At 48.7% G+C, this 19164-nt stretch overlaps 1 long non-coding RNA gene across 1 annotated transcript in view; it reads left to right on the forward strand.

Annotated features, from left to right (window-relative positions):
* The first annotated feature begins 10144 nt into the window (after positions 1 to 10144).
* LOC121010287 (uncharacterized) overlaps positions 10145 to 19164 on the forward strand; it is a 50375-nt gene continuing 41355 nt past the window's right edge. Inside the window, exon 1 of the long non-coding RNA XR_005781080.1 lies at positions 10145 to 10198. This is a non-coding gene — a long non-coding RNA (uncharacterized LOC121010287). The remainder of the gene's footprint in view (positions 10199 to 19164) is intronic.

Consider the following 19164-nt stretch of genomic DNA (forward strand, 5'->3'; position numbering starts at 1 on the left):
TTCCTTCCCAGGGAGGATCTTTGTCTCAAGCCACAATTGTTCAAAATTGCAGGGTCGCGTGCGTGGAACGGAATGGCGCTGACCTCTTGTTCACGTGACACTTGTCAGGCCCTCCTCACTGAGGAGCCTGCAAGGGGACGCGCAGCGAAACACCCGAGTGGCTTTGGTCTGCATCCAAAGTTCTTTCTCTCTCTTTCTCTTTGTCCTTCCCTCAAGAACACAGGAGCACGAAGCAAATGGCAACCCGCCCCACCGGACTTCGGTGCCGGGCGTCCTAGAGGCTCTGAGGACATCTCGCTGTCTGGGGATGGCGGCTTACATGCCCACAGACTCGCCGACAACCGGCCTGAGCATGCGGCCACACGGCCCCCGCCAAGTTAGTAGGGCAAGGACACCGGGGTCCTGTTGCTGATTGCTCGCCCCTCATGGACCTTGGGGGAGCCCACTCTGCACCTAACAACAGACCGTTTCCCTTACCAATGGATGCAGTCACCCAGGCGTTGGCAGCTTCCCACATTATTTCGCGTCCTGGGCGTGGCAGGGGGGAAGACTCCAGAAGCAGGCAGATCAGGGTTCGAATCTCGGCCCTGCTACTCCCTGGCTGTGTGACCCCGGGCAAGTTGCCGGAACTCTCTGGGCCTTCTTTTCCTCGTGGATAAACTGTAACTGAGAGGGACTGCCTTGTGACGTTAGGAAGATTACAGGACCGCGTACGTAAGTGCTCGCCCAGAGTGCTCAGGGCCAGCTTCTCTGTTGAGCACAGCAAGTACAGTGCCTGTAGCCGCGGTACGTGTCTAGGGACCCACAAAAATATTTCACTTCTTGCGATGAGCAAGATGCGTACCTTGACTGGGCTGGTGTAAAGGCGGATATAATTGAGGCTGAATTGTATTCACCTTTATATCCACACAATCATTAAATATAATTTTTAGTATTTTTTTTTATAGGGGAAAGGGCCCACTAAAGTCTTCATGTGGCCCTGTTGATATCTGCTCAGCATCCCATAATCATTTCCTATAAACCTCACTGCTCTCTGTGGGTATTGTGAACCCCATTTTAGAGGCAAAGAGTTTGGGGCTCAGGGAGGTTCAGGGCTTTTCTTGTTAAGGGCCTGCTTTAGGTCAGAAGTCCCCTTTGTACAATAAGGGACAGATGTTAACCTGGTCCTGCTTTCTGTGGGGCTACAGGTGGAGTTTTGCCCAAGCACCCCCAACCAGGGGGTTGACCACATGCACAAACTACCTGTGTTATTTACTCAGTAAATTTCCTTAAATGAACTTGGTTCTTTCTTTCTTTCTTTCTTTCTTTTTTCTTTCTTTCTTTCTTTCTTTTCTTTCTTTTTAATTTTTTGTAATGTTTTATTTTTGAGAGAGAGAGAGAGACAGAGTATGAGTGAGACGGGGGCAGAGGGAGAGGGAGACACAGAATCCGAGGCAGGCTCCAGGCTCTGAGCTGTCAGCACAGAGCCTGACGTGGGGCTCAGAGCCTGACGTGGGGCTTGAACTCATGAACCACAAGATCATGATCTGAGCCGAAGTCAGATGCTTAACCGACTGAGCCACCCAGGCGCCCCGGGTCTTTATTTATTGAAATTAACATATTTTAAAAGAAAAGAGAAAGAAAAATGTCATCTCTCTGCCATAAATGGAAAGCTGGGAGCACTTCCATAATTTTTAAAATATACCTAAGTACTGGGGCTCCTGGGTGGCTTAGTCAGTTGAGCGTTCAGCTTCGGCTCAGGTCATGATCTCGTGGTTCGTGAGTTCGAGCCCCACGTCAGGCTCTCTGCTGTGAAAGCAGAGCCTGCTTTGGATCTTCTGTCCCCCTCTCTCTCTGCCCCTCCTCTGCTCACTCTCTCTTTCAAAATAAACAAACAAACATGAAAAAAAATATATATATCTATCTAAGTATTAAAATTTAAAATATTCCCTTACAGACCACCGAAAAATCAGCTTGCATCAGAGCTGGGACATAGTGAGATGGGTGAGCACCAAGGTCATGCGAGCAAGGGTCAAGGTCATTCAAGTGACAGTAGGAGTCAGGTGAGTGAGGATAAGATCCCTGTCTTTATTATGAATGTTGATATTTGTTCCCCATGGGTATTTTCCATCAGTCTTAATTTTTTTTTTTTTTAATATTGCATTCCATATTTTGTCTTGATTACACCTTGAGTTTTTTGGCAACCACTTAAATTTGGGTCCAGAGGCAAATGTCTCACTTGCCTCACCCTAGTCCGGACCCTGTGTTACATACAGAAGGAGTGTGTCCCACTCTTTGAGTCCTGGGTCAGTGACTTCCGGATGTCTTAGAATAAGTCAGACCGAGCAAACCATGAGTGGTTCTGGGGAGCTGCAGGCGGGGAGTGGAGATCAGTGTGGGCAGGAGTGGTTGGCAAATGGATTTTGAGAACTATTTTCAAGGCCGAATTAACTTGCAGGCCTGGGGGGACCATTAACTTCTGCTCTTAGACTCCCCTTAATGGACTGAACGCTCACTCCCCACCCAAGGTAAACCCCCCGCCTCCTTCCCCCCTCAGTCGCCCTAGGCCTGGTGTTTATAAAGCCATTTGCGCTCCCCAGAGAAGGAGAATGTATGGTGATTGTTTCATCATTAAGTTAACTCTGCAACAACTCAGACGCAGCACAGGGGTGTCCCCACTCCTGTCCTCCTGCTGACTCACAAGTGTCCACTGTTTGTAAATACCACCCAACACTGTGAACAGGTGTGAGATCTGGCTGAGTGAGCCCAGGCTGGGGCTGGAATGCCGAATTGCACCTTGTGTTTAGGGGGTTCTCAGGCTGCAGAGTTCCAAACATTTCACAGGGCCTCTCTGGCAAAGCTAATTAACTTCCTGCTCCCCCCGGGCACCGGGGTGGAGCAAGGCATAGGAATTATTGATGTGACCGAGTTTCCTAACAGCTGGTGGGTTAGGGTAGCCTCCTTGTGCTGATCTGAGGGGGCACTGGGACCTTGAACTATATACACGTGCATGTGAGACCCCACCATGGGATATCATAAAGCGTGTGGGGGAGCTTTCTGAGATGTTCTATGAGATTCAGCTCTCCCTGAAGGGAGACCCTTGAGACTGTGAGTAGATAATATCACATGGTTGAAGTGCACTGTCAAAGATAGTGCTGGGATGGACAGGACACCTAAGAGAGGAAAGCCGTGGGAGGAGAGAGATGCTCAAAGAAACATAGGGGGAATGTACTTAGCGTATAGGAGGCAGTAGGGTAGCATATTCACTCCTTGATTCAGCCAGTATTTACTGAGTACCTGCCATGTGCCAAGGGAGTCAACAGTGAATGAGACAGACAAGGTCCCTACCCTCATAGATCTCTCACAGTCTAGTTGGGAGATAAACCTAAGCAATGAAACAACTCCTTATCTCAGCCTTTAAGGCCTTTAAGGATCTGGCCCTGGCCTTGTCCCATCCTGTCACCCTCCCCTGGACCATCGAGCTCCAACCACGTGCCTTTCTTTCCATCTCTTGAACACACCAAACTTATTCCCACCCCGGGCCCTTTGCACATGCTGTTTCCGCTGCCTGAAACACATTTGCCTTGGGTTTTCACATGACTCTCTCCTTCTCACTCTCAGATCTCATCAGAAACATTGCCTCCCCCACTTCTAAAGTGCCCCTCCCTTCTCTGTCACTTTTTAGCCTGCTGCCTAGTTTTATTTTCTTCTCAGTGCTTATCACCGTCCCGGATAACTATTTGTTTCTTGGCTTCGGTGCCTTTCTTCTCTATTTAAATGTGAGCTCCTTGAAAGGAAAGCCCTTGTTTAGATAAGGAGGCAAACAAAAAGTTAATAAGTGATTGTGATTTGTGACACAGTGAATAGGCAGTTAAGAGAGAACAGCACTGACAGGTGTGGCCTGTTCAGCAGGGGGGTGGGGGGGGGGAAGGTGGGGTCATGGAAGGCCTCCGTGAAGGATGATGTCTAAACCAAAGGCTACAGGACGAGGAAGAGCCAGCCTGGGGAGCGGTTAGGGGCTTTGGAGAAGGTGTCAGGCAGAGGGGCTGTGCACGCAGGAGAAAACCCCGAGATGGGAGAATAATTGGCATTCTTTATTCTGGCTCTGCTGTCTCCCGGCTGTGTGACCTTTGGGCAGTTCACTTCCCCCTCTGGGCCTTAATCTCCTCCTCTATAAAATGGGGATTAAAATGCCTTCCTTGAGCCATGTTGTAAAAATTACGTAGGATAGGGGCGCCTGGGCGGCTCAGTCCGTTGAGCGTCCGACTCTTGATCTCGGCTCGGGTCACGATCTCACTGCTCATGAGTTCTAGCCCCACGTCGAGCTCTGTGCTGACGGTACAGAGCCTGCTTGGGACTCTGTGTCTCTCCCTCTCTCTCTCCCTCTGTCTGGACAGATAGATAGATAGAGAGATATTTTAAAAAGTGCGAAAGATAATGCATACAGAGTCTGGTACGTGGGAAGAATCGAATTGGTGTTCATTTCTACCTCTCTTGTCTTCAAGGGGTTGCTGGGAGACACCCCAGGCTGCTGGGACTGGCCTTTTTTAAGAGAGGACCCACTCCATCCCCGTGCCCGATGCCCACCGCCTTTGCCCCTCTCCCAGTGTCTGAATCTTGAGCGCCCACCCACCGGCGTCCCCCCCCGCTTACACAGCCCGCCCGGCCCCCTTGGGTCCTTGTCTGCCATCCCCTCACTGACAGTCACCCAGACACGGCCACTGGCAGCCAAGCGGGAACGGGACCCCCAGGCCATCCAAGACCTGCATCGTCTCCACTGTATCAGACGGAGGCTTAGAATCGTGCGGTTGTGGTGGTTCAGTTTCCAAGACGCCGCACCCTTCGCGTTCAAGACCCAGGAAGCAGTACCGCCGACAGGCCCGCTTTTCGGCTGAGATCCGGCCAGCGGGAGACTGATGCCTACGTTACCCAGAGCTGCCAGGAAGCTGGGTATGCAGCTAGGTTCCTTACGGGCGTGGCCTGATCCTGCCGCCTCAGGAGCCCAGGGAGGTGAGTATTGTATTCCCATTTTGCAGACGAGCACGTTAAAACGCGGGGATGGAGCGACCTGCCCACGATCCCGTGGCTACTAACGCACGGAGTTGAAAACCTAGGCAGGGGCCGCGTTAAAAATCTTTAACGACCCGCACAGCACGGCCACTGGCAGGTCAGAACGGATGCCAGCTATGAGCGCGCAGCACGCCAATGCTTCCCACCTGAACAGCAGCCTCAGCGAGGCTGCCTTCCATCTATTAAACCCGGAAGGAGCCCTCCTGGGGAGGTCGCTGCGTGTGGGATGTACACGAGGGAGCTTCCTGCTCGTTCGGACAAGCTCGGGAGTTGACCAGAGGGCTGGCCCCAGCACCAGGGTGAAAAGAATATGATGTGTAGCCAAGAGGTCACCTCCAGGAGGCCGGTCAGTACCCTAGGAAGGAGCCAGAAAAGCCCCAGAGGCATGGGCCAGAGCCTGGAAGCGGCCAAGAGGAAGAACACAGCATGGCGAACCCAACACATGCCGTGGCGAACCTGAGAGCTGAGGTCGCTGAGGGCCCCGGGTGCCAAAGCAGGCAAAGGTCTGACTATCTCGGCCAAGCTTCGTGGGTCTGAACGCGGTCCAAATTCCTGCATGGTATTCGGCCCTAACTCCTTTAATTCCGTTCAAGACCAGCAGCCCTCTGGTGACACTGCCCGGATGGACCTGAAGCCCAGATCCACTCCCCGTTAGCTCTGCGACCTTGACCACGTTGCTTAACCTCTCTGTGTGTCAGTTTCCTCATCTGCAAAATGTTACTGCGGCGATGATTACATAAATTATGCTGTTTAAGCCCCTTGAGCGGTAGTCCATAAATAATTTTCCCAGGGTGGCGTGATCAAGCACTAATCACACCAAACTATTCCCTTTCCTCTTGATGTGTCCACACCTTGAATTGGTTAGGAATTGTGCTCGGCTGCTAGTAATAGAGAACGGAAACAATAGCGGTTTAAACAAAGTGGGGGTTTGTTTTCTTCTCACTTAAAAAGAAGTCCAGGGCTGGCATAGTGTGGCCCATCTTCATTTTGTTCGTTTCTCTGTTATCCTTTATGAATGGTTTCCATTATCAAGGTCGCAAAATTGCTGCTGCAACCCCAGCCATCATGTTGTGATTCCAGGCATGCAGAAGGAGGAAGAGGGAGCCCCATTTTTAAAGGAGCTTTAACAGTATCCACAAAGGAAGCTGGAAAGTGTAGTATTTTTAGTTGGTCTCTCGCCACTTCTAATAAAAGTCAAAGTTTTGTTGCTAAGGTAAAGGAGGTATCGACGTTGAGTGGGCAACCACAGAATCTGCCTCTTTTTATCCATGATGTTTTTTGTGTACTTGCAATATTCCCTCTCTATTAAAATCATACCGATCCATGGGGCGCCTGGGTGGCTCAGTCGGTTAAGCGGCCGACTTCGGCTCAGGTCGTGATCTCGTGCTTTGTGAGTTCCAGCCCCGCGTCGGGCTCTGTGCTGACAGCTCAGAGCCTGGAGCCTGTTTCAGATTCTGTGTCTCCCTCTCTCTGACCCTCCCCCGTTCATGCTCTGTCTCTCTCTGTCTCAAAAATAAATAAACGTTAAAAAAAATTTTTTTTAAATAAATAAAATAAAATCATACCGATCCTTTGAAGCTTAACTCAAATGCCACCACTTTCCCTGAAGTCTCACAGAGAATCGTCTGTCTGGCACACATCCTTTTCTACCTACGTTGCTCCACACAACAGCCACGTGTGGCCACCGAGCACTGAAATGGGGCTGGATTTTTCATTTAGATTAAAATTTTAAAAACTTAATACTGCATTCAGTTACTGGAAAACTTTAAGTATGTTTGGAACGACTTGGGTATGTGAATCTAATTTTTCAACTGTAAATTTCATGAAATCTAAATACGGATCAAGTATTTTCAATGAAAATTTAGCATCTGAATTAAGATGTGCTAACTTACACAGATTTCCAAAGATGTAGTTCCAAAAAAAAAAAAAAAAAAAAAAAACGTACACTGTCTCATTAATTTCATATTGATTGCATGTTGAAATGATAATATTTGGGGTATATTGGGTTAAATAAAACATCTTACTAGACTTCATTTCATGTGTCGCTTTTTACCCTTTTAACATGGCCATTAGAAAATATTTAGTTACGGGCGCCTGGGTGGCTCAGTTGATTAAGCATCCGACTCTTGGTTTCAGCTCAGGTGATGATCTCCTGGTTTCTTGGGTTTGAGCCCTGCGTCAGGCTCTGTGTGGGCAGCACTGAGCCTCCTTAGGATTCTCTCTCTCCCTCTCTCTCTCTGCCCCTCCCCTTCTCATGCTGTCTCTGTCTCTCTCAAAAGAAATAAATAAAGGGGCGCCTGGGTGGCTCAGTCGGTTAAGTGTCCGACTTCGGCTCAGGGCATGATCTCACAGGTTCATGGGTTCGAGCCCCCTGTCGGGCTCTGTGCTGAATGCTTGCTCAGAGCCTGGAACCTGCTTCGGATTCTGTGTCTCCTCTCTCTGCCCCTCCCCTGCTCACACTCTGTCTCACTCTGTCTCTCAAAAATAAATAAATGTAATTTAAAAAAAAGAAAGAAAGAAAAACTTAAAAAAAAGAAAACTTTTAGTTACATATGTGACTCACAGTATATTTCTATCACACATCTCTGTTTTCTCCCTTCTGTATTCCAGTCAATGTTAATATATCTGGTTTTTTTTTTAAATTCCAAAACTGTTTAATACTTATAGATTCTCAGGAAGTTAAAAAAAAAAAAAGATAGGGCGATCTGGTATACCCTTCACCCAGTTTTCCCCAGTGGAAACATGTTGCACGACTTATAGCACAATATCCAAACCAGGAACTGACATTGATACACTTGACTGGTTGTTCGTATTTTCCCTGCTTGGGTTTACTCACTTGTGTGCATGTAGATTTGTGGAATCACCATTGCAGTCAGGACCCAGAACTGGTCCATTGCCAAATGACTCTCCCTCATGCTGCCCAACCACAACACCCCTCCTTCCAGCCCCTGACAGCCACTGATCTATTCTCCGTTTGTTATTTTGAAAATGTTACATAAATGAAATCACACAGCATTCAAACTCTTGAGAGTGGCCCTTTTTCATTCACTTAGCCTAATGCCCTTGAGATGCATCTGAGTTGTTTTATGTATCAAAGTGCATTCTTTTCTGTGGCTGTGTAACGTTTCATGACATGGAGGTACCACAGTTGGGTTTTTTTTTTTTTTTTTTTTTTTTTTTTTTGGCTCTTGTTGTTTTGTGGGTTTTGTTTTTGTTTTTTTGTTTTTTGGGTTTTTTTTGCTTTTACTCATCCTCCGATTGAGGGGCATTTAGGTTGTTTCTAGTTTTTGGTAATCCCCCCCCCAAAAGCCACTATAAATATTCATGTTCAGGTTTTTGTATGAACGTGGGTTATTTCCCTGGGATAGAGGCCCATGAGTACGATTGTGCACTACGTGTTTTAATATAACGTCATTTCACCAGATCATCTCTGTTGCCGTAGGCAGCATGCTGAAGGGAAGAACACGGGCTTCGAAGAAACACCAGGATTTGGATCTTGATTCTGTCACATATAGTGGGTGCTGCTCGGTTCACCCCTCCGTCGTAAAATGGTGTGTTTAACGTAAGTGTCAGGATTTGTGAGCTGAGAGATGAGCCTGTGCTATGACGATGCCGGCACCGGGTGGCAGGTGGTAGGAATTCCACTAAGGCAGGCTTCTCCTCCTGCATTCCCGGCGGTTTCTAGCACGGTGCCTAGAACATGGAAGGTGTCGGGTCAAGGAAGGAAGCTGGGGGTAGGAGGTGGGCCGGGCAAAGATCAGAGTCTGTCTGGAGTTTCAGAACAGGTGGGCAGGCTCACAGGCTCTGCACACAGCCAGGATCTGGCCTCGAATGGAGGCCACCTGCTCTGGCTGGATTGGAAGCCTTTCTTGGAGTGGCAGGTGGCAGGTGCATGCTGCTCGCTCGGCAGGTGCTTGTGGCTGGCAGTGTAGACCGTGGCTCCGAGTTGCTGGCCACAACTGCAGAGCAGGCTTTCAGAGCCCTCCCCTCTCCGCAGTGACCACCTTGCACCGGACGTCAGGAAAAGAGGGCCCGTCTCTTCTACGGTGGGTTGTCTAGAATAAGCTTATGGCCATTACTTGCTGACCATTTACTGTGCACCAGACGCTGTGCATAAAGCCTCCACGCAGTGGTAAGAGGGAGGGATTTTCATTGTCCCCATGTTACAAATGAGAGCAGTGAGGGTCAGAGAGATGATATTAGTTGCCTAGCTTCATGTGACCCGAATCCCCCCTATTTGATCTCTGTGCCGTGCACCACACCAGAATAACCAGCCTGCCCTGTCACCCATATGCCATCACGCCAATCACGCCAACCCTCTCTCTCCCCCGTCTACCGAGCAGAAGAACCAGTAAGAAACCACCCAGAGAAGGGACTAGCGTAGCCTTAAACCCATCCTTGAGATGAAGGTTTGCCCAGTGGTTGGAGGTACAGGCAAGGACTCTTACTGAGTTAACAGAAACTCAACTCAATCTGACTTACGTAAAAAGGAAAATGTATTGGCACTATTGACGAAAATGTACAGATAGCTGGGGCGCCTGGGGGGCTCAGCCAGTTAAGCGTCCGACTCGATTTTGGCTCAGCTCATGATCTCAGGGCTCAGCTCATGATCTCAGGGTTCATGGGATTGAGCCCCACATGGGGCTCTGTGCTGTCTGCCTGGATCCAGCTCTAGATTTTCTCTCTACACCCCCTCTCCCATTTGCACACACACTCTCTCTTTGTCTCAAAACAAATGAATAAACTTTAAAAAAATGTACAGGTAGCTAGTTTCAAGCATGGCTGGATCCAGATGCTCAAACAACATTGCCAGAAATCTGTCTCTCTCTTTTAACTCTTTTGGTTTCAGCAGAGGGGTGGAGGGGAAAGGGGGACTTGACTTCATTGTTGAATAGCCTCTTTCTTTCTAGGGGCAAAGACGGCCACCATCAGCGTCGTGATCCCAATGAGAAAAGAGAGCGCCTCTTCTCAAAGCGTTCCCATCGAAGTCCCAGGATTGACCATCACACTGTGACTTGCCCTGTACTTGATCCAGTCACTGTGTACCCAGGAGAATGGAACACACTTCCATCGGCCAGGCCTGGGACACGTACTCACCTCTAAAGCTGCGGGCAGAAGTTCCCCCTCCATCCAAAGACCGACCATGAAGGTAGGATGATTCTCCAAAGTAAAAGCAGGGTTGGTATTCCAGGAAGTGAAACGGTATCTAGGCAATGCAAACCAACAAGGCTGAGAATCCCCCCGCCACTCCCCACCCCCCCCCCATGTTTCTTCTGTGTGACTCTTTGCCTGTGCCAATGTGGGGACCAGGGATCCCCTGCTGTGAGATGTTGCAAAAATTCTCAGTGACTTTAGGAGACCAAACAGGCAGTGTCATAGTTGCTAACAGACATTTCAAGGGCGATCGTTTGGGAAAGACAAGCGTTCAGGGTGAGGCTTGAAGTTCTTCTGTTATCTCTAGATAAGCTTTCTCTCTCTGTTCAACAGACTTCAACTCTTCAGAGGTATTGCAATCGGGAGGCTCACGTTGAGGGGGCGACTGTCAGAAGCTCACAAGTCTGGGGACTTGATTCTTTGCCTTGAGCCTGGCAAAGAGAGAGAGGGAAAAGGCGGGAGGCCCCCAATCTCCTATGCCTGCAGTATCTTTAGGTTTGGGGTCCAGATACAGCCAAAGACTTCCACCAGCTGACTCACAGAGCTTGGACCGGCCTGGAGCGGCCTGGAAACCACTAAACTGAAGAGGTTCATCAGGTCCCTATAGCTCATTTGGACTTCACAGCTTCCCCCACCCTCACCCCCACCTCCGTGTCATTTTTGTCCCAAACACCCTAAGTAAAGGGACAGAGCCGCCACACAGAGAACAAAATGCTCTTGGGTCCTGAGCCCTTCGGCTCTGACTGTCCGTGAACACTCTTCCTCCCCCAGATGTAGGAAATGCAAATAATAAAAGCTTTTCGACTTGTCCGAGAAACTTGCCCCTTGTGGCCCCGTTGGGGCTGGGCCTTTGTGACGTCACACCGGCAACCGGCCAATGGGCAGGTGGTTCCGACTTCCTAATCTGCATATCGCGGCGCGTGTGGTTCAAATTTCAGGGCCCTCCGGACGGTGGTGGTTTCTTTAAATTCAAGGTTACCACGCGACAGGCAGAGGACCAACTAGGCTTCTAGCCTTCCTGCCCAGCTAAGATTTAAGGATGGGGATTGGGGGGCGGGGGGTCAGTCCCTTCTAGGAAAGGGGCCACGTGGAGGTTATGAAATCCAGGGGGGGCGTGGAAGGATAAAATGTGAACAGTCTGGCGGGGATAGTGGCCGGAGTTGGCGTGGATAGTGGCCGGAGTTGGCGTGGTGACCCCAACTGGCCTATCTTGACCCCGCCAACCTCCCCCTGCATTTGCCAAGTGAATTAATTGTCTATTCTTTATCTCAAACCTCGTCAGCCCTGAAATTTGAGTGAGGACAAACCAGACACAGGTTACTTGAACTATTATGGTTGATTTGTATCTTGCAGTCCGCTAGTAGCTGGGGCATGTGAACTGAACATGCAAATGTTTGCACCACAACTGCGTAATTTGAGCTCCTCAAATTAACAAGGGGGAAACAACTGAGTAACCTTACTGCTATCTTTGAGGCGCAATTTTCTGAGAATGTCCTATTATTATTTTTTAAGTGTCTGAAAGGAGAGCTTGGAAAGTGGAAGGAATCTGAAGCAGAAAGAAGGGTGTATGTAAGCGACTAGTGACAATAAAAATGTAAGGGGATTGTGATATCGAAATATAGTCAGATTCCACTTACTTGGGGAGCATTTAATTTGGGTTTGGTGTTGGGGCGCCTGGGTGGCTCCGTTGGGTAAGGGATCAACTTTGGCTTGGGTCATGATCTCAGAGTTAGAAAGTTGGATCCTTTGCCCCCCCCCTTCACCCCCCCCAGCCCCTTCCCGACTCTCTCTCTCTCTCCCTCAAAAATAAATAAACATTAAAAGAAAGATTTAAAAATTGGAGTTTGGTGTAAATAACCTGCCTTGTACCTTGGCAGTATTGATAAATATGTCATCTATTAGACCTCTGGTTCTCCACACCCAAGGTTTTAATTCAACAGGTCTGGGCAGAAGTAAAGGGGAAAAAAAAGTTTTTCAATTTTTAGCTTGAGAGTCAGACTCTTGGTTTCAGCTCAGGTCATAACCTCCTGGTTCATGAGTTTGAGCCCTGCATCAGGCTCCGTGCTGACAGGGCAGTGCCTGTTTAGGATTCTCTCTCTCCCTCACTCTTTGCTCTGCCCCCACTGTTCTGTCTCTCAGTCAAAATAAATAAATAAATAAATAAATAAATAAATAAATAAATAAAAAATAAATAAACAAACAAACTTAAAAAAAATTTTTTTTAGTGTTTATTTTTGAGAGAGCAGGCAGGGGATGGGCAGAGAGAGAGGGAGACAGAGGATCCCAAGCAGGCTCTGTGCCAACAGCAGAGAGTCTGACGTAGAGCTCGAACTCATGAACCCCGAGGTCATTACCTGAGCTGAAGCTGGACGCTTAACTGACTGAGCCACCCAGGCGCCCCCAAAATAAAGAAATTTTAACAAGTGTTCCGAGCGTTTCTGCTAGAAGAGGACTACCCTTGAGAGGCTCCGCTTTGATTTTTAAATATTTACCACATGGTCTCCACAAACCACAGGAATATCTCAGCGACTGGAATATTTTAGCATGCAAACTTTACCTCTTTGGTTACCTCCCATACCCAAAAGCGGTGCAGGAAGCTCTACTCCAGACTTTCATGCATTAAAGTTGAAATTGGAGCCACTGTAACTATACAGAGAGGAGGAGCAACCATGGCAATGTGCCTTGAGGACCTCTTACCACAGGGCGCGTAATCAATCACGGACCTCAGTACTGGCTTTGACATCCCCAGGTCTTCTACTCCCAGCCCATGGGAGCACAGCAGTGATAATACACCAAGGGACCCCCCCAAACCTTCCAGCAGTAATCACACACCAAGGGACCCCCCCAAAACCTTCTGTAGACTGCACAGTGCTCTAGGATGCTCCCACAAAACCTTCCTCCTCTCCTCACTGAGAGTCTCATGATGGTCCTCCTAACCTTGCCTTGACTCTCTCATTTTTTTTCTCACACAGACCTTTCCCCTAACAAAATCCTTCTCAGTCCCATTTGAGCCTCTCCTTCTAGGGGAGTCAAGACTAACACAAAAGGATTTGACATAGAAATTAATTGGTTAGGAGCCCCTGGGTGGCTCAGTCAGTTAAGTGTCCAGATTCTTGATTTCGGATCAGTTTCGTGAGTACAGGCCCCACATTGGGCTCTGCATGGACAGCACGGAGCCTGCTTGGGATTCTTCCTCTCTCTCTGCCCCTCCCCTGCTCGTTCTCTCTCTGTCTCTCAGAATAAATAAATAAACTTAAAAAAAAAATTTACTTGGTTAACAAGTATAACAGGGATCACATTTTTGGACCTTCCTTTACTGAGAAGCCAGCTTCTCTGTTTGCACTCTGTCCACCTTATGTTCGGGGAGCAAGAGTAGAATAAATGCCATTTCAAGAAAGCAGACAGGGGCATCTGGGTGGCTCAGTGAAGCGTCCCATTTCGGCTCAGGTCATGATCTCACAGCTGGTTGGTTTGAGCCCCACGTGGGGCTCTGTGCTGACAGCTCAGAGCCTGGAGCCTGCTTCGGATTCTGCGTCTCTATCTCTCTCTCCGCCCCTCCCCTGCTCATGCTCTGTCTCTCTCTCTTTTTCAAAACTAAACATTAAAAAAAATTTTTTTTTAAAAAGAAAGAAAGAAACCAAAGAGAGCATACGATGTGGGAGAAGCCCACATCTCGACAGGAAGACCGAGGGGAAAGAGGACCTTCCTGGGGACTCTAGGTGTCATATGCATAAAACAACTTATGTCCTGTTACTCACTGAGCCTTACATGTCCCTTTAAGTAGACTGTCCACCACTTCCCAGCACTACCACTTTTGCTACTAGACTTTTTGCTAGGTAATTAAGGACTTTCTTTCCAAATAAATTCTATCACTCGAATCACTTACTCTTTTATTTTTTATTTATTTAATTTTGTGTGTGTGTTTTATTTTTTTTAAATTGTTTTTTTAACGTGTCTGTATTTTTGAGAGAGAGATGAGAGGGTGAGCCCCCCGACGTGGGGCTCGAACCCGTGAACGGCGAGATCGTGATCTGAGCCGAAGTTGGACATTCAGCCGACTGAGCCACTCGGGTGCCCCAGATCACTTACTCTTAGATAGTCTCTCCTCGCACAGTTCACAGTAGTGAGTTCGGATTTCCAGATGCCATGCTGTATCAGCTGAGAATGTGTATCTGGGGGAGAGAGGGAAAAAGAAACCTTCCTTTTTTGTGTTCTTTTGGCTCTTCTCTCTGCGACACTGTCTTACTCCAGGACTTCTACGCTGCAGGTGTCTCCTGGTGACTTCTTGCCTCATGGAGACCAGAGTTCAGCTTCCTTCTAATTCTTATTTAGGATCCGACAATTCTTCAAAAGCCCTTGTCCCCATTGTCTTGGGGGGGCAGCACTGGCAATAGCTGTGTTGTCAGTAACCCGGCAAAGTCTTTCCTTTGGGCGGAAACAAGACCACGTTCACTTTGGAGCTTATCCGCGGTGCCACTTTCCTGGGTTGGGGTTACCCCGCGGTCACCCGTGGTTTGGAAGCAGATGGTCCTCCTGAACATAGTCGGAAGGTCAACAGCAGCCTAACGGCTGTGTCACCATGCCTACGTCACGCGCCCTACTCCGTCTCATCACGTAGGCATTTTATCATCTCACATCATCACAAGAGCAAGGGTGAGCTCAGTACAGTAAGGTATTTTGAGAGAAAGAGACCACGTTCGCGTAGCTTTGATCACAGGTCGTTGTCATTGTTTGTATTATCGGTTATTGTTGTTCATCGCCTAGCGTGCCTGATTTTATAAAGTAGATTGCACCATAGGTGTATGTATGCACGGGAGAAGAAACGTGGTATATGCAGGGTTTGGTACTATCCTCGGTTTCTGGCATCCGCTGGGGGTCTTGGAACGTATCCCTGACAGATAAGAGAGACCGCCAAACAGCTTACGAGAGGGTAGGTTTGATCAAGTCTTCCTCTGTGTGGAGAGCGCCTGGCTGGCCCTCTGGAGCCTGGTTATCAGAGCGACTGGTGGCATTCAAAGTTGCTGAAGGCCTCTGGGGCATCAGCGCTTCCCCTCGAAGGAAAGAGTGGGTCTGGGACCCAGGGCAGGGGACTCTGGGTCAGCAATTTCTTGAGGGTTCCCTTTTGGCGCCTGGCAGCATTTCTTCTCCCCCATTCTGGGTCTGACTGGTCTTTGTCGGGGTGGGGGGCACCCTGATGGTTGACAGAACTCTCATACTTCTGGTCTGGCTCTTAACGCGCGGCATCGCCTGTTTACATAAATGTCTCTCTGCAACGTTTTCGTGCACAGACTGTATCTCTAGGCTGCTATTAAATCCCTAGCGTCTGGCACATTGCCTGACACATAGTAGGTATTTGATAAATGTTGGATGAATGAAAGCTGCCAAGGAGATCAGAAGAGGCTAGTGTTAGATGATCCGGGTATAGACATTCCTTCTCTAGATCCTGGGACCAGATGGACCCGGGAGAGAAAAGGAGATGAGATGCTCTGGACCTAGGGTCCTGGATTTGGCCAAGTGTTAACCCAGAGCTGCCAAGGGTGATGTCATCATAGGAATTGGCATAAACCTTCATTGAGGAGGGAAGGCAGAGCTCAGCGACACAGTTGTGGGTTAGGAAGTCAAGTGTGACCTATTGTTCAGGAGGGAACCATGAGATCACAGCCAATGGTGTGGAATCATAAATCAATCTGGGGGTTAGTATAGGGGTTGGAGCCGAGATACCTGGAGGATATTAGGAACAAAAGCCAAGCCAGCGAGGTCAAGGCAAAGAGGTCAGGACAAAGGTTGAGTTGACAATGTCAGTGGCTCATTTGTACTGAGTGCTGGCCATGTAGCTGAGATGAGACGTGCCAGCTTAAAGGCACATGGCCAGGCCAGGCCCCATCAAATGTCTAAACATTGGAACAAGCCCAGGAAACAGACATCCCAGGCCCAGGCACACAGGGCCAGGAATCTCCAGCCAGGTTGGGCCCTTGGGATCCCTTTCAGGGGAAAGAGCCTATTAACCAAGATCCAAGTAAACCCCAGGCCCAGCCAAACGGAAGGGTCAAGCAGTGGAGACCCAGGCAGACGAGTGGCTCAAAAGTAAATACGGATGGCTCAAAAGCAATTATCCCTGGAGAACCAAGATTTGTGACTGGGAACCCATTGTATAGAGTTCATCCACCTATCCATCCATCTAACCGTCCAGCCATTCATTCATTCATTCATTCATTCTTTTATATAGTGGACAAACAGTGATAACTCGGTATCCCAGTATCTGGCATACTAACCTGGAAACCTAGTCCCCGGCATTGAGGTCCTGAAGTCTGTGCAGCGCCAGTTATAATCTAACTCACTGTTGGATCTTTGAAGCTACGGACTACCTCGTAACTCTGAGAACAGTGACAGAGTGGGTCAGAAAAATCTAGGCCAAGACTGAGCTGGGAGATAGGGTTTTAAGTAGGCCCAGTTTCCACGGATTGGCTAATACAGATGCAGGATACCAGGCACACAAACACATGCACACACACTCCCCATGCTTCAAATATCAGTCTAGTTGACCTTCCTGATATAGACAACTCTCGACTGCCAATATATGGATTATCTACCTAACGATCCCAACACCTAGCAAACTTCTCCCCACCATCACTCAATCTGTGCAAAGTAATTTCTATGTTAGCCAAAGAAGAACATAATTAGGAAGGTAAATTTACAGAATTCAAATTACATGATGCATTCCAAAGTCAAACAGAAATTATTATGGATTAGCACAGGTGGTGATGGGGTGGAATCTGCAGGACTCGATCGTCCGTGCATTCAGGTACTCGCTCAGCAAATGTTTATGCATGGTCAGGGTGGGGGAGGAGGGGCTATGGCCCCTTGGAGTTTTTAAGCCTTCTGCCTGCTCAGCTTTCTATCTTATTCTGAGCAGCAAGTGAACAAAGAGAGAAGGTCGTAAAATTAACCTCCTGAGAGATAACCAGAGAAACAAGACGCCAAAACCTGTTGAGGAAGCAGAGGGGGCAGGGCATGTAGTGTGGTGAGAACCCAGGCTCCAGTCAGGTGTCAGGGCGTCCGAGCGCTTCTTGTCCCTGCCGGAGACCTGTTCGTCTGGCCCTGACGTGGCCCAGGCTTCCAGGTTCGATGGAGGCACTTCCTCCCCCTCCAACTAACCTGTTGCCCAGTTTCTGGCTTAGCAAAGGGGGCTCAGCTCTCCTGTGTTCTGCTCCTGGCCTCCCCGTCAGGACCGGAATTCTAAATTGCTGAGCCTGTCTGCTAACCCGACTCTAGACCCCAGACACCCATGACTTGGCGCTTTGGTCTGGTGCTCTGGGCTCTGAACAAAAGCCTATCGATGATCAATCCTGCTCAATCAGTCAGGATTACCTCTGGGAGCCAAAACCATTACAGTGGCTAAACACATTTTGTTTAATCACCAAATTAAAACAACGGTGTTGGTCGAATGCTTCCCTCATGTCAGGACTACTGTCTCTGAGAGTCTTTTGACCACTTGCTCGTGATCGTATCATGGCTGCCACGGCTCCAGCCATCACTTTCCCAAGTCAAGGCAGGAAGATGAAGGCAGAGGCAATACCAGCTGCGACCTCATTTGTCAAGAAAGCAAAAGCCTTCTGCTGAGGTCTCGTTGTCCAAAAGTGGGTCACACGGCCAGACTAGCTCAGGCCCTTCGTGAGCCAACCTTGGAGGCTGGCACATTGCCACCCCAAACCAAATCGCGGGCGTTAAGAAGGAATGGATATTGAGTCCATTTCCAACAGGGGCTACCCAACTGTCAAAGCAGCTAAAAGGCAGGAGTCAGATTCCCGTCCTAGAGAAAGTCATGAATAAACATATTAACCCATCACTGGGAGCTTTGGGTGATACAAAGGCTTTGGTTGGGTGGGGAACAGGCAGGAGGGAGAAGTTGGCAAGGATAAATACCCATGACAATCTCTAGCTTTGATTGGCTTCCAAGTGTTTTGCGTGTTGTTCCATTTTATCCTGATAACACCCCTGGGAGGCTGTCTGTGTCATCTACCTTGTTCGGATGCGGCAGCTGGAGCTCAGACAGCTTCAGCGACTTACTTGCTCCGCCTCCTGCAGCAGCCAAGGCTCAAAGCCTCCAGGTGCACGTGGTGTGGGTTCATGAGAAAAGGTGGGAGCCTAGCAAGCCTTTGAACTATGTTTAAGAGTGGCTGCTGGTGTAACCGTTCACCAAAAACACCACAAGGGCTGTGTGCACTTTTCTCTTGTTTGGGACGCGGATGCCTGAGCCTCCTTTGCGTCTGGGCCACGGCTGGTTGTCTTTCAAGGGCAGCTCTTACTCTTCCTCCTCCAGGAAGCCTCTGAGATTGAGCCTTTAGCCTGAAGTGATCTACCCTGTGCGTTCCCTGCATCATGTGCCTAGCGCCCCTCTTGAATTTATTAAGCTCCTTAAGGACAGGAACCATGTCGCTCTCATCTAGAATAGTACTTGGACTGAGATGTTAAGTGACATACTTTTGATGAGTCTTTTTTTTTTTTTTTTTTTCACTTTTAAAAAATGTCAGGGGCGCCTGTGTGGCTCAGTTAAGCGTCCAACTCTTGATTTTGGCTCAGGTCACGATCTCACAGTTTGTGAGATCGAGCCTCGCGTCGGGATCCGTGCTGACAGCGTGGAGCCTGCTTGGGATTCTCTCTCCCCTTCTCTCTCTGCCCCCTCGCCAAACAAATAAATAAACATTAAAAATAATGTCAGTGCCTTCAATGCCTGCAGAAGAGTTGTAATTACTTACCATGGCACAGAAGCCCCTCGCTGTGGAATGAATGAAGGAATGAATGAATGATGCTGGTCATGAACCATTCTGGAATGGCAAGACGCTTGCTGCATTTTGGGTGATGAAGCTTGAACCACAGCCAGCCTGTACGACTGGGAATGAGGACATGCCTTCAAATACTAGGGTATTTAACACATCTACTGAAATGATACTAACAGCTATC

Source organism: Herpailurus yagouaroundi, unplaced genomic scaffold, assembly GCF_014898765.1.
Source record: "Herpailurus yagouaroundi ecotype Mexico unplaced genomic scaffold, PumYag 191, whole genome shotgun sequence".
NCBI classification, from domain to species: Eukaryota; Metazoa; Chordata; class Mammalia; order Carnivora; family Felidae; genus Herpailurus; species Herpailurus yagouaroundi.